The sequence below is a fragment of the Cornus florida genome, unplaced genomic scaffold (assembly GCF_030987335.1).
Source record: "Cornus florida cultivar Cherokee Brave unplaced genomic scaffold, ASM3098733v1 CherokeeBrave_3.0.0_Hap2_Chr08, whole genome shotgun sequence".
In the NCBI taxonomy this organism is placed as follows: Eukaryota; Viridiplantae; Streptophyta; class Magnoliopsida; order Cornales; family Cornaceae; genus Cornus; species Cornus florida.
Window position 1 is genome coordinate 80,779,015 of NW_026775578.1, and position 14,828 is coordinate 80,793,842.

Below are 14,828 nucleotides of genomic sequence, written 5' to 3' on the forward strand. Positions count from 1 at the left end.
TTTCATTTGAATGGTTGACTTGATGTAAGCCAACACTCTTCCTACCTTGTGAATTTCTATCATTCTTGGATGATAGTGTTCTATGCAAAAAATTTTCACTCATGCTTTCATAGAGACGCCACACGTCATCCTCATGCCTATCAATGTATGAGCCACCCATGGAAGCGTCAACCATGCCCTTATAGTTGTCCGATAAGCTCTCAAAGAAGTATTGAACTAATTGCCATTTGGGCATGTCATGATGTGGACACTTCCTAAGCAATTCATTGAAGCGTTCCCATGCCTCATGAAACGTTTCTCCATCCTCATGTGAAAATTCTCGAATTGAGGTCCTCATGGCATTGGTCTTAGAAACCGGATAGTACTTCTTCAAGAACTCTTGTTGCATTTCTGCCCAAGAAGTGATTGAAAAAGGCCTAAGATTGTCAAACCAATACTTTGCCTTGTCTTTAAGGTGAATGGAAAAAGTTTGAGTCTTAAAACCTCTTCCGGCATGTCCGTATATTTTACGGTGGAACATACTTCAAGAAACTCATCCAAATGTTTGTAAGGTTCTTCACTTGGAAGTCCATGATAGTTAGGAAGCATTTGAATGGTTTGTGGCTTAATTTCATAATGATGTGCTCTAAATGGAGGCAATTGGATGCATGTAGGTGCATTATACTCATTAGGCACATAATGGTCTCTTAAAGCAAGAGGTGGATTAGTTACTTGAGGTGCAACATGAAAACCTTGGTTTTGAATTCCTTGATTATGGATGGGAGGTTATGGAACATACATTGGCCTTGGCATTCCATATGGAACTTGGCCTTGTTGTTGTGGTGGTTGGTGAATGAGTGGCCTAGGCATGCCTAATGGTACTTGTATGTTCTCATTGTGCACATTGGGATGAAGGATTCCTTGTTGGTCTATGTAACCAATGTCCTCAACATGATTATCATTATGGTCATCCATTGAAAGATTGGCTCTATTTGAACTTCTTCTTCCCCTAGGATTTATAATGATAGATTCAAGATGGAAATCAAGAGGGACAAGAGTTGGTCTTAATGAACGACGCCCATGCATGCACAATACAAAACACAACAAACACAAAAGAATGACAAACACTATGCCTTCACAATAATGCAATTAGACTTCTTCCACAAACATTTACTTCATACTCCCATACTTTAACAACAATGATGCAAGACAATTAAAAATAAGCCTCCACACGGGCCGACGATTTAACTAAGGGATTGAGTAAAGAAAATCTCACAAAGGTCCTTTAGCACTTCAACTCCAAATTTTAAAGCTTGGCTTAGTAATTTTAGAATTTTTAGCTTTTTGCTTTCTTTGCTTACTTGAATTGAATGCTTGATGGCTTCTTTGCTTGCTTCCTCTCCAACAATGCAACTAGTTAAGTAAGAACAACACAATAAGTAACCAAAAAGAAAAATAAAAATAAAGTAAAGACACGATCAAAAGAGTACTAATCCTAATCAATTCCACAAATCCGACGTTGCCAAATCTAATCAACAAATCCCCGGCAACGGCGCCAAAAACTATAGTGGCTCGACCCTAGGTGTGCACAAAATTATGCATAACACCTTGAGTTTGGAAGTTAGTGTCAAGTGGGCATCATAGTTAAATTTATAAACCGCTTAACACCTATACTATGTAGTATGAGTGAGAAGGGATCGTCCCAAGGGATTATGGGGATCGAGCAATGTCGTGGAATCACAATTAGGGCTAGTAGGTCGAGTGATCAAATGATTGGTTGGTTGGTTGATTAAAGAGCAACTAAATTAAACTAAGTAATAGCAAAAGAGTGCAATTAAGAGTAAGTAAGAGAGAGAGAAAAATCTTGGGGTTTAGAGATCACCACCAAGCAATGCATTTCTATATCATTAACAAGTGATTAATGAGGGCAAATGGTGTGTTGCAATATTGGTATGTGTGTATTTGGTTGATTCAACAACCAAGGATGACTAGTCAAGCATGTATTGTCTAAATATCATGTGAAAGGCACTATATATCTAAGCAATGAAACATATATTGTCTAAACAACATGTGAAAGGCATAATGAATCAAAACAAGTCATTAATCCTTTCATTAAGCTCATAATCCAAATACAACACAAGGATAGAGACATATGCTAATTGCATTCAAAAGCTTGGATCATCAAACAACAAGCATAGATTGTCCTCCCATTTAATACTACACTACAATTACACTACTAGCATGAAAATAAACTAAGGGAGAGGCACAATCCATCAAGAGATAAGCATGAACCATCAAGAGAATCACAAAAGCATTCATTTAAGCACTATGTTTTGACAATCTCCAAATCTATAGCATCAATACACATAGACATGCATCAATAGCACAAAATCTAGAGACAAACACATGAACATCTATTCTAGCATTCATAGACATATGAATAAAATGAAATGATCAATTGGAAGCATTAAACCACATAAATCATTTAATAAACAAGATCTATATATATATCAAAGTGTCAAAACATCAATTACAACACTAATCCCTCAATAATAGACAAGATTAAGATATAGAAAACATGTTTGGGGCTAACTTTAGCCCCAAGAGGATGTCTAGCCACTCATGGTGATGATGCTCCAACCCTCAAGGGCTAATTCCATGGTTGAAATATACTCCTTGTTGATGAAGAGTTTCCAATGGTGTCTTTAGCCTCCTCCTCCTCTAAACTTCCTCTCCAAGAGATGATATGAAAATAATGTTGGCTCCCCCTTGTAAAAGCAATCCTTATCCTTATATAGGTAGGTCAAAATGACACCCAAAATGAGCTGGGGTCGTGCACACAATATTCCCTAATGATTGGATAAAAGACAACTTTCAATGAGATGGAATTTTAACTTTTTCGCACTAGAGGAAGTTCGATCGATCGAACCTTGAACTTGGATCGATTGAAAGTAAGTGAGATCGATCGAACTTAGGCTGGATCAATCCAACTGGCTGAGCTTTTTGGAAAAAGACAAATCTGAGATATTTATGGGAGATATTTATGGGAAAAGGACAAAAGTGGTTAGTGGGTGGTACAGATGTGGATAGGATCAATCATTTGAATAAGGACAAAAGTGTTCGATCGATTGAAGGATGGTGTTGGATCGATTGAACTTTTGGAACTTTATGCTTTTGGGTCAAGGCTTGGATCTATCTTGAAGTGCTGAGATCGATTATTGTTCGATCGATCGAACCTTGAACTTGGATCGATCGAACTTTGCTGCTTGCCACCTTTGGCTTCATTTGCTTCCTTCTTTCTCCACTTTGCTCATTTCTTTGTTTAATCCCAGAATTGCTTCAATTAAGTTCTTATTTGGCTGAGTTAGCTTATTTTCGGGATAAGTGCCTGAAAAAGGAAATAATACAAAATCAATCTAAAACAGTAAAGTAAGATAGATAAAGGTACTAGAATACCTAAGCTTAAGGGGTTTAAATACGCACTTTTCAGTGCTCATCAGTTATTCTCTTGACTTAGATGTAATAGTTTGTTCTCTATTCCTAACCTATCTTATTGTGCGGTATTTGGCAGAGCCCTGCCGAACACAAGAATAGAGGTCATATAATGGTACTTTAATATTTTTTACAAAAGAACGTTCTCATAATCTATGCTTAGGAAAGGTGGTTCATTCGCAAAGTAGTTAAAGTAGGTAGAGTAGGTAGGCGGATAGTCCACGCTAACCGCAAATAGGTTATAGTTAACTAATCTTGTAAAACATCTTTCTTTAAAACCCGAATTGAACGAATGTTATTGAATTCAAATCTTTTGGAAAATATCATTGTTAAATTCCCAGAGTTAGTATAACTAACCATAATATGATGGTTATGGTGAAGTCAAGCCCTAAGACTTTCTCTATCTATCATTTAAATTAGTTTAATTCGTGCTATTTAAATATTGTGTTATAATTTAAGTTTGCTAAATCGTGACAACCAACAAATTTTCCAACCAGTTACTTGTAAACCAATAAAACTAAATTGAAAACTGAGTACAAATCTCATCTCCTTGTGGGTCCGACATCCTTTCTACGTAGAACTATTCTACACGATATCGTTCGATTGCGAGAGAAACATCAATTTTTGGCGCCGCTGCCCGGGAGATTATTTTTGTTTAGTTTTTAATTAGTTATTTTGGTTTACCAGTCTTCTGACTTTCTGGTATCTCACCTTACTTCTGTTTCTTTTCAGGTACAAATTAGCAGTGAGGATAAAGACGCTTACGGGAGAAAAGCTTTGGTTTATTAAACCTTTTGTGAGTTTTTATTATTTTTCTATTACTTGGAATCTTTTATTTTTGCTACTGTTAGGATTAGTGGAACCAGTGCATGTTAACTCACCAAACTAAGTCAAAACCTTTAGTGCATGATCCTGAAATAGAGAGAACTTTGAGTCAGTTAAGAAAACTTAAAAAACACTTGAATAATATTGATAGTTCCTTTGAAAGTATGGCTGAGCAACGTAATGCATCGGGTAATAACTGTAATGGTAATGGAGAACGGGGTCCACCTGTTCCTCCACAACAACCACAACCGAGGGACCATTTCATTCCTACCACATATACTTTCCCTTCGTGCTTTGTTTTTCCGGATGCTGATGCAACCCATTTTGAGATCAAGCCTGCTATGATCCAAATACTTCCTACCTTCCATGGGTATGCAACAGAGGATCCTTATAAGCACTTGGATATGTTTTTGGAATTGTGTCCAACTACCAAGTTGACCACTCTAACCAATGATTCATTTAGAATCATTGGATACAGTCCCTTCCAGTTCTCTCTTAAAGACAAAGCAAGAACTTGGTTGCAGTCCCTTCCAACAAATTTTATATCTTCATGGGACATGTTGTAACAGGAGTTCTTGAAGAAATATTACACTGTGGGTAAAACCACACAAATAAGGAGAGAAATCATGGCATTTTCCCAAATCCCGGGAGAACAGCTCCATGATGCATGTGAGAGATATAATGATCTTTTAAGAAAGTGGCCATACCATGATATTGCCCAATGGCACTTACAGATCTTCTATGATAGTCTTACAGACTCATATAGAAATATGGTTGATGCTTCCAGTAATAGAGCTTTTCTGCATAAGAGTCTAGCTGATGCTTGGGAACTGTTTGAGGCCCTAAGTGAAAACTCAGTGCAACATGCTTCTTCCTCTAGGTCTAGGTCTTCACCTGGAATGTATAAGGTTGAAAAACTTTATAAGGTAGATAAATCTAGTGAGTTAGCCGCTCAAATAGAAGCCTTGAACCGTAGGTTCGATCAAATTTTATCATCTGGCTTTGCTCCGTTGCTAATCCACAAACTACCTTGCCAAAGGAAGTTTGTTCAATCTGTGTTAATCCTAACCATTTTGCTGACGCTTGCCCTATGCTGGGATAATCATCTGAGATCCCACAGGAGCAAGTGAATGTTGCATTCTCTAGGCCAGCTTATAATCCATATTCTTCTACATATAATCCTGGCTGGAGAGATCATCCCAATCTGTCATGGTGTAATCAAAATCAAGGGAATACTGCTCCCTAATCTCAGGGGCAGTATCAAAATTCATCCAATCCTATGCCACAAAATAATTCTTTCAATTAATCTAGTATTTACCGTCTACCTCAGTTTAGGAATCAACCCACTCAAGCTTCTAATCTTCCACCTCCTCTTAGAAATTCTGCTTTTGAGGACCAAGTACTCAATGCTCTTGGTGAAATTAAAGCCAATACCCAACTCCTTAATTCTCATTCTCAAGCTATAGCAAAGCTAAAGGCACAATTTAGGCAAATAGCAAGTACACTATCTCAAAGAGAGGATAGAAAGCTGCCTAGTCAGGCAATAGCCAACCCAAAAGAGCAGACTTATATGATCGATGGAACCAATTCCTCAGGTATTCATCATGAGCAAGTTCAGGCTATCACTATATTAAGGAGTGGTAGAGTGGTTGATAACCAAGTTGGAAAAGGATAGGAGGAAAAAGAAAGGCTTAGGATTCTCATTGTTCCAATCATCTAAAATTAACATCCCAAGGATGTTTCCTCAAGTGTTATTCCACAATCCACAAAAGAAGTTGAAGGTGGAGTCACTTCTTCATCTGCTCCTAACCCTGAGATGGCTTTTGAGCCAAAAGCACCTTATCTTGAACGTCTCAAGGAACCCTCCCACTTTGGTAAATAAGGGGAGAAAATTCAAGATATGATGGAGGTCTTTAAACAGGTCAAAATCAATCTTCCTTTGCTCGATGCTATAAAGCAAATTCCAGCCTACTTCAAATTTCTAAAGGACTTGTGCACTCTTAAGAGAAAATAAAAAAGCCAAGTTCCTAAGAAAGTTTATCTCACCGAGTATATCAGTGTTATTCTTAAGTATAACACTTCTTTAAAGGTTAAAGATCCTAGTGCCCCTACAATTTCTTGCATCATTAGAAATAATGTGATAGAGCGAGCACTTCTTAACCTTGGAGCAAGTGTTAATCTTATTCCTTACTCGATGTATGAGAAGTTAGGTTTGGGAAAATTAAAACCTACGTCGGTTGTTCTACAGCTTGCTGACCGTTTTGTCAGACAACCACGAGGTATTGTTGAAGATGTACTCATAAAAGTGGACAAGTTCTATTTTCTGGTCGATTTTCTAGTTCTTGATACAGAACCGGTCCACGATTCTAAGAAATATATTCCAGTCATTCTTGGGCAACCTTTCCTAGCCACAGCGAATGCTTGCATTAACTGTAGGACTGGAGCTATGGATTTATCTTTTGGAAATATGAAAGTCAAGTTAAATATCTTCAATGTTATTCATCATCCCCACAATGATAGTGAGTGCTTCTTCCTTGATGTTATTAATGAGTTGGTTGAGGAATGACTCCCAACTATTTTATCCAAGGATCCTTTAGAAGCTTGTCTGAATCACTTCAATTATAAAGATTTTGATATTGATTCTTCAATAGCTAAATTGAATTCTTTACTAGATTCCACTCCTATCACAGATTTTTCTCCATGGAAATCTAGGTTAGAGCCGCTTCCACCACTTTCTAGTACTCCGCCTATTCCTTCGTTAGAGTCTCCACCTAAGCTTGAGTTTAAGCCACTATTGGAAAAGCTCAAGTATACTTTCTTGGGTTTAAATGACACCCTCCCGGTGATCATTGTTTCCAATCTTACAAGTCCCAAGAAAGTAGTCTCTTAAAAGTTCTTGAGAAAAATAAAGAGGCTATTGGGTGAAGTGTGGCTGATTTGAAAGGAATTAGCCCCACAATTTGCATGCATCAGATTCATTTGGAGGAGGATTCTCGAACATCTCGGGAACTCCAATGAAGATTAAATCCTAATATGAAGGAGGTAGTGTTGAAAGAAGTTGTGAAGTTGCTAGATGCGGGAATAATATACCCCATCTCAGATAGCAAGTGGGTGAGTCATACTCAAGTAGTACCTAAAAAGATAGGTATTACAGTAGTTGAGAATTCTGAGGGTGAATTAGTTCCACAATACACCACCACTGGATGGCGTGTGTGTATTGATTACTGGAAACTCAACTCCACTACTAGAAAAGATCATTTCCCACTTCCATTCATTGATCAGATTCTAGAGCGATTGGCTGGCCAGAACTATTATTGCTTTTTAGATGGTTATTTCGGCTATAATTAGGTGGCCATTGATCCTAAGGATCAAAAGAAAACTACTTTCACTTATCCATTCGGTACGTTTGCATATAGACGGATGCCTTTCCGATTATGTAATGCGCCAGCAACATTTCAGAGGTGTATGATGTCTATCTTTTCAGGCATGGTTGAAAAGTTTCTCGAAGTCTTTATGGATGAGTTCTTTGTTTTCGGGTCTACATTCAAAAACTGTCTTCAATATCTTTCCCTAGTGCTTCAGCGTTGCAGGGAAACGAATCTTATTCTTAGTTGGGAGAAGAGCCATTTTATGGTTCAAGACGGTATTGTCTTAGGAAATATCATTTCAAAGAGAGGTATTGAAGTTGATAGAGCTAAAGTAGAGTTGATCTCTAAATTGCCCCCTCCTACCTCCGTAAGGGGAGTGCGATCATTTCTTGGGCACGCCGGGTTCTATCGACGTTTCATTAAAGATTTCAGCACAATTTCCCGTCCTTTGTGTAATCTACTTGCAAAGGATGCTCCTTTTGTCTTTAATGAATCATGTCTTGAAGCTTTCTAAAAGCTTCGCTCTCTTCTTTCTTCAGCTCCTATTATAAATCCTCCGGGTTGGGCTCTTCCATTTGAGATTATATGTGATGCATCTGATTATGCTATGGGTGTTGTCTTAGGACAACGAGTGGATAAACGTCCTCATGTTATCTACTATGCTAGTAAAACTCTTTCAGATGCACAATTAAATTATACCACTACTGAAAAAGAGTTACTTGCAATTATCTTTGCTTTGGATAAATTCAGATCATATCTATTGGGTTCCAAAGCCGTAGTCTATTCTGATTATTCTACTTTGAAACATCTTCTTTCTAAAAAGGAAACCAAACCTTGTTTGATTCAATGGATCCTCTTGCTTCAAGAGTTTGATTATGAAATCCGGGATAAGAAAGGGTCAGAGAATGTTGTAGCTAACCATCTTTCTAGAATTTTGATTGAGGATACCTAAACTTCACTTCCAGTGTGTGATTCCTTCCCGGATGAACAACCGTTTGAGGTTTCTCATATGGATTTGCCTTGGTTTGCTAATATTGTGAATTACCTCGCAATAGGCAAAATTCCTTTATCTTGGTCAAAGCAGGGAAAATATCGATTCTTTTCCCAAATTAGGAAGTACTATTAGGAAGATCCTCAGCTATTCAAATACTATGCTAATCAAATCATTCGTAGATGCGTTCCTGAAAGTGAGTTTCATAGTATTCTAACCTTTTGTCACAGTTTGGCCTGTGGAGATCATTTCAGTGTAAAGAAAACTATAACTAAAATTCTTCAATGTGGTTTCTTTTGGCCTTCACTCTTTCGGGATGCATATTTATTCTGTAGGGCATACCTTAGATGTCAGCAGCTAGGATCGATTTCTAGAAGAAATATGAAGCCCTTAGCTCCAATCTTAGTTATTGAGGTTTTTGATGTTTGTGGTATTGATTTTATGGGTCCTTTTGTTCTGTTCAATAAAAATGAGTACATTCTTATGGTTGTTGACTATGTGTCTAAATGGGTTGAAGCAGTAGCTACTAAAATCGCTCATCACGCAGTCGTGGTTGAGTTCATTCAAATGAACATTTTTAGTTGGTTTGGTATGGTATGAGCTATTAGTAGGGATGGGGGTGCTCATTTCTATAATAGGTATTTCCATACCTTGATACAAAGGTACTTCATTACTCATAAAGTTGCTTCTGCCTATCATCCCCAAACAAATGGCCAAGTAGAAATATCCAATTGTGAAATTAAGAAAATTCTTGAAAAAACGGTTAAGCTAGATCATAAGGATTGGTCTTATAGACTGAATGATGCTTTGTGGGCTTATAGTACTTCATATAAGACTCCGATTGGTATGTCACCTTACCGCCTTGTCTATGGCAAAGGGTGCCATCTTCCTGTAGAGTTAGAATACAGAGCTTTCTGGCCATTAAAAAGCTTAACTTTGATATGACATCTGCTGGTTCTAACAGGAAGTTTTAATTAACCGAGCTTGAAGAATTACATAAAGATGCTTATGAGAGTGCTAAGATTTACAAAGCAAAGACTAAGGCATTTCATGACAAGCATATCTTGCGTAAGACTTTTGAGCCTGGGAAGAAGGTTTGTTTGTTTAATACACGACTGGAACTTTTTCCTGTAAAGTTAAAGTCACGTTGGGAAGGTCCATACATGGTTATTTCTGTTACACCTTATGGTGCAATAGAAATACAAGATTGCAAGACTGGACAACTGTCTAAGGTCAATAGACAGAGACTTAAACCCTATATAGAGGGTAGTGTGCAGAGAGGCACAGTTGAGGCAATGGAACTTCATGATCCTATTTACTTGGACTAGAGAGGTCATGTGACGGCCCTGGTTTTTCAAGCCAGTGCGTCGTGTGATGAACTATAGTTTGACCCGATAACGGATCCGAAATGCCGAAGCGAAAACAGAAAACAAATCTCTAGGGATATACAACATCCCTAGGACACCAAAGTGACCTTTCATAAGACCACGGAACTCCACGAGAACCGATGCGAAAGAAAAGATCAAAAAAAGACCAAATAAGCCCACAAGGGCAAAATAGTCTTTTACTTGGAAGCAACGTCTTTAGAAATGTACATCATTCCCAAAACACATCCGTGACTTCCTATGAAGTAACGGAATTCACAAGAAAGCATAGCGGAAGCAATTTAAAGAAAAAGGAAAAAAAAAAAAAAAAACCAAACAAGTTTAGCCCCAAGGGCAAAATAATAATTTTTAGTAAGATCTGGGTGCTACCGAGCACACCTTTGGAAAGACAGCAAAAAATTAATCAAGTCAGACTTAAGAATCACTTGATTCGGAGTCCGGATGGAAGAGAAAAATCAAAACAAAGTTTTGACGTCGCCGAGGCCGTGAATAGTATTTTGACATAAATGAACAGTAACCTTGGCAAAATGCTAAAGTTCGTGTGCCATTTTGAGGTACTAAATGACGATTTCTGGAAAAACACGAAAAAGAAACCCCACTTAAAATAATTTTTCTTAGCTGACCATGTCAAAAGAAAATTTTATTTTTGACATGAAATTCCCAAAATGCCCTTACAACAGACTTTTTCAAATAGTGCAGGTGCGCACAAGAAAATAGATTTGACGCGGGATTTTCGGGTCCGAGACGACATTTTCTGGAAAAATGTTGTCACGTTTTCTATGTGACCATGTCAAGACCGGAATTTATTTTTCAAAGAAAATTCCTGAAATGCCCCTAGATCAGTTTAGACCAAGAGGATTAAAACCAAAAAGCTGCTACATGATTTTCTTTTGAAATTTGCCATAACAGAGAGCAAAAACGAGGCCTTTAACGACATTTTTTGGAAAAACACGAAAAAGAAACCCCGCCCGAAATCAAATTTTCTACCCAATCACATGAGAGAAAATGAAAAAAAAGTCACTGTAAAATGCTCAAAATGCCCCTCCACGAAATCTGGTAGTGAGGGTTAAAAAGCTGTTACATTGCAAAACTGAAAACTGAACTTTGTGAGGGATTTCCGGTACCAAGACGAAATTTCCTGGAAAAACACGAAGAAGAACCCCTCCTAAAACACGTTTTCTAAGCGACCATGTCAAAAGAACAAAATAAAATGGATATGAAAAGTCTAGAATGCCCCTAGATCAGATTATGCAACAAAATTTCAAAATGAATCCATAGGAGGCTTATTTCACCAAAGAAGAAGGTTTGCCCGGAAACGACCATGCACACAAATGTAACTTACCTATTTGGACGCGCTACAATGGTCCATGGCTTAAAAATACCACTGATGCAAAATCCGACCCCCTAACGGCCAAAAAGGCAAAAATGCACATGAAATGGTAAATTTGAAAACCAAAATTGACAAATGATTTCAAATTACCGTTTGGCCCTTGACCACACTTCAAACATGATTAATGAGACCCTATGAAAGAATAAAAATGGAATTCTCACACCCGATGCAACCATGGTGAGACAATGACTTGGCACTTTTCAATATTTTCATAATATTTCATAAAGTTAAAAGTTACATAGGATACAAATTAGATGTCACTGGCCTATGGCCTCATCTCATACATGTCAAATACATTCTAAAGAGTATACTTATGTACACATTACATAAATAGAATCAAATTTACACATTTTGACATATAAATCTATAAATGGCATTTCAAGCCAACATTTATAAGAAATGAGAACTTCAAGTCTACAAATCATTCAAGCATGATGTGAATCCCGAATCTTGATCCCGGTACCTGAAAAATGTCCCCACTATGTGGGTGAGTAACATAAAGATACTCGTAGGAGATGAGCATGCAAAGACCTAACGTTTTACAAACCTATTAAGTTACTATAATTTAACTCAAATGGTCATGCCACCTAGCGTCTATGTCAAATGTGAGACTCAGGGATCATCCTAAACTACCTAGAGTATTCCTAACATAAACCACATCATTCATGCAATTTAAATAACATAGGAGCATGCGGTACACGCAACAAGTCATTCAATATATAAGTATACGTACGCAAGTATACAATCAAGATTAAAATGCACTTAAGACAAGTATAGAAGTTATAAGTATACTAGGTTATCTAGAAAGTAAATCATCAATATATAAGGGTACACACTAAGTACACTAAGCAATATTGAAATGGAAATGCAACATATAAATTCAAGTATACATTTCTAAGTATACTAAGCAATGTTGACATGCATGGCATACAAGTATACAAATCCAAGTATACTATGCATTTTTGATATATAAGGTGTACAAGTATACAAATCGAAGTATACTAAACAAGAAATGAAGTGCCATGCATCCAAGCACAAGTTAAAAGTAATCCACAATTAAAAATAGGAATTGAATGCGAAATCAACCAATGGCGGAAAGACAAAGGACATATGGTCTCAATAAACAAACAAGTGGTTCCGGAATAATAGCCCGCAAGGTACTACCTAGTGCGCAACTAAACCTGGAATAAAACCGTTATATTGGTGATTTTGGGTTACTAGCCCTCAGGGTACCACTCGGTGCGCACTATATGAAATAGAGGGAACTCTCATCCCCCGTATTAGAGCCATGCCCTAGCCATAACAATTTTCAATGTCCATACAAGCTTTCTAAAAAAAATCATCAAGTTGTGCAACAACTATATCACATATACACAATGCACCAAAACCAATTACCACGTACAACCAAGTCATGGAATACACACAAGCCATGCTCTAGGCATTCAAGCTACAATGGCATATTAAATGTCATATACGAAAATGTGAATATTTACAAGTTAAATCATGACTTTAATTCATGGAATACTATCACGTAGTCAAATAACAAGTTCCAAAAAACAAATTAAGCAAGTATACAACATCAATGCCTAATTATCTCAATGGAAGCATAAAAGGGAATTTAATTATCTTAAGTAATTAAATTCTCAAGATTACAAAGCAACTCCAAATATTCTACAATTCAAATATGTCAAAGGTCATATCAAGACCTATTTCAATTTCATGATACAAGTTAATTCTACACTAGGTATCGCTAGGAATTCAAATATGTCAAAGGTCATATCAAGACCTATTTCAATTTCATGATACAAGTTAATTCTACACTAGGCATCGCTAGGTGAATTAAATTCCATACAAGGAAAATAATTAAACAAAGTATTCAAGGCTCACTAAAATATTCTCAATTCTAGGCATGTTAATGAACATATCAAGACCTACTTTAAAACCACATTACAAGTTAATTTTACACTAGTTACAACTAGGTAAATTAAACTCAATGCTAAGAAAATAAATAAATAAAGTTCTCTAAACTTATCCAAATATTCTCAATTTAGTATATATGATAGAACATGCCAAGCTCATCAACAATATCAAGTTAAAAATCCATTCAATTGACTAAAGCACTTAAAATAAAATTAATTAATTAATTTTCTCTAGATTTTAAAACAATTTCAATTGCTCTCAAATTAACATAGGTTAATGTACATACCAAGGCCTATTTTAATATCACATTACAAGTTGATTTTATACTAGTTACAACCATGTGAATTAAACTTTCACACAAGTGAAAAATTAAATAAAAATTTCAATACTTATTCAAAAACTCCCAACTTAATATATGTTAACAAACATATCAAGGCCTAATTTAATAGCATGTCATAATTTAATTCTAATCTATATACAACCATGAGATTTAAATCTTATACAAAGAAAATAATTAAATTAAATTCTAGATAAAATACCTAGACATGCATTCAAGTTGTATAAGCTTGAAATACATTCAATACAACATTTATATAAACCTAAAATATCCCCTACCTCATTTTGTGATGAAATCACAAATCCCCACCGAAACGAAAACGCTTCGAATCCGATAATACTTCGGGGTTTTGTCGGGGACAACGCCGTGAACATAAAACTGCAAAGAGGACCTACCAAAATCCTAACTTGACGTCAAACCCGAACTCAAAAAATGGTCAGAATCGGCTTCTAATAAGGGGGAAAGGTGCGCGTCGTCAAGGCCTTCAATAAACGCTAAGGCACTACGACATTTTACACGAGAGAAAAAGGTGGAAAATAAGAAAAGAAGGTGGTAGCCATGGAAGGGCTGGGAGCAGATCCAGAATGTGTGGAGAAAAAGAGGAAATTTCTGTTTTAATTTTTCAAACCCCCTATTTATAGAAAATCTCAAAAAGGCCCCGAACGGGTCCCGCCGGGTTTAGAAAAGTGGTATTTGAGAAGACGTGCTTAAATTGCAAAACACCGTGAACGAAAATGAAAAAATATGAACAACAGAAGAAATGGCGTTGAAAACCGAGTCCCGAACAGAGAGATATGCCCCAAACAAGTTTGGCGCTAACTGAGGTCGAAAACCCGAAAACTGTAGGGTTCAACCGCAAGACAATTCTAAGAGTACATGACTCAACGAAATGTGAAAATGAATCCTGTACAAGGATTCAGGCTCAAAACGAGGTATTTTGCAATAACTTTCGTTAATTGCAAAATGACCCCTATAAAAAGGGATAACTGCAAACTGCCTAGAATGAAAATATCTTCCAAAAGATATTTTCTTAAAAACCCCCAAAATAAAATATCTCCAAAAGATATTTATGAAAAACACCCCACGAAACAAAAATATTTCTGAAAAACTTTGCATCCATGCCCTTATAAACACCAGGAGC

The 14,828-nt window shown here is 36.7% G+C and overlaps 1 long non-coding RNA gene and 1 pseudogene across 1 annotated transcript in view; one reads left to right on the forward strand and one right to left on the reverse strand.

The window, feature by feature from the left end:
• The first annotated feature begins 233 nt into the window (after positions 1 to 233).
• LOC132272044 (small nucleolar RNA R71) lies at positions 234 to 332 on the forward strand (annotated as a pseudogene).
• Positions 333 to 11,626: 11,294 nt separating this feature from the next.
• Positions 11,627 to 14,828, reverse strand: part of LOC132268192 (uncharacterized) — a 32,898-nt gene continuing 29,696 nt past the window's right edge. Inside the window, exon 4 of the long non-coding RNA XR_009469251.1 lies at positions 11,627 to 11,893. This is a non-coding gene — a long non-coding RNA (uncharacterized LOC132268192). The remainder of the gene's footprint in view (positions 11,894 to 14,828) is intronic.